Here is a 1359-nt window from a genome sequence, read left to right on the forward strand (position 1 = left end):
CCTTCAGGTTTTGTGACTGGGATGCCGAGGATCACAAAACAAGGTGTGAAGTAACCATGCAAATTACTTGGTACCCTTAAGTGTTTACCCCTCAATCGATGTGCCGGTTAACCACACACGCTCCATCGATACTATGATAAACATTAAGTTACCCTTTGCCTACCTTGTTAAATACGAGTTAGTGTGCCGGTTAACCACACACGCTCCACTAACCGACTTAAACAAAGTGCAAAGTGTAATTTCATGGATTAGCACCTTATTCACATTTTCCTAAGTAACTAAGATTGGGTATTATTAAGAGTTTAGTTACTTAGTATTTATCATTAATACTTTTAATGAAGGGAGAATTATAGTCCTGTCAAACCCGTTCGGCTAATGACCCTCCACTAGTCAAGGAAGTGGTGGGTGAGAGTAGACACCCATTAAACTGCCATTTTATAGGCAGTAACCTTATACCCCCTTATAGACCGGCATCGTAAATGAGGCCTACTAACGGTAAGACTGACTTGCTCTTATACATATATAAATATTATTAACTTATAATATTATAAAGTATAAAGGTTGAATTTTAACTCTTTAAAATTGTAAGGGCTTAACTTGGAATTAAAGTATTCATAAAAGAAAACTTTTCAAATTCCAAAACATGAGGGCATGTTTTGAAACTATTCAAAACTCTTGGATTTTCATAACTTATGAGTTTTAATTAAAATATTAAAACTTTTAATGAAGAGACTCTTGGACATCCATAACTTGAGGACAAGTTATGGAGCCATAAAAACTATTTATAAGAAAAAACTCTTTATTTTTTTTATAACCTAAGGCATTTTTATGAGTTTTTAAGATTCTTAAATGTGACTTTTCATATAACTTGAGGACAAGTTACAAAAACACATTTTATGAACAACTTTTAGATTACTTTGGATTGAAAACATCTAATACATATTTTTCATTAATCTAAAAAATAACTCATAAAACAAGGAAACATAAAACTTTTGGTAATCCATAACTTATGGAGTTAAATGTTTGTTTTATGATGAAACTTTTCATGTTCCATAACTTAAGAATAAGTTATGGAATTCTTTAAAACATTAACACCAAATTTTGTAACTCCATAAAACTTTGAATCAATTTTTTTTTAAACCTTTTCATATCCATAACTTATGGAGGTTTCAAAAAACTCTTTAGATCAAACTTCTAAAACTAATAAAATAATCATATCATTTTATCCTTTACTAAATTTGACCTAATTCAACTCATATAGCAAATGATTCAAATTTTACAAATAATTAGTTTTTCACAAAAAAAAGTAATTATCTTAAAATTTGACAAACATAATGTTTTTATTCCTTTTTTTTTCAA

The sequence above is a fragment of the Lactuca serriola genome, chromosome 5 (assembly GCF_051521515.1).
Source record: "Lactuca serriola cultivar US96UC23 chromosome 5, Lser_US96UC23_V15, whole genome shotgun sequence".
NCBI lineage: Eukaryota > Viridiplantae > Streptophyta > Magnoliopsida > Asterales > Asteraceae > Lactuca > Lactuca serriola.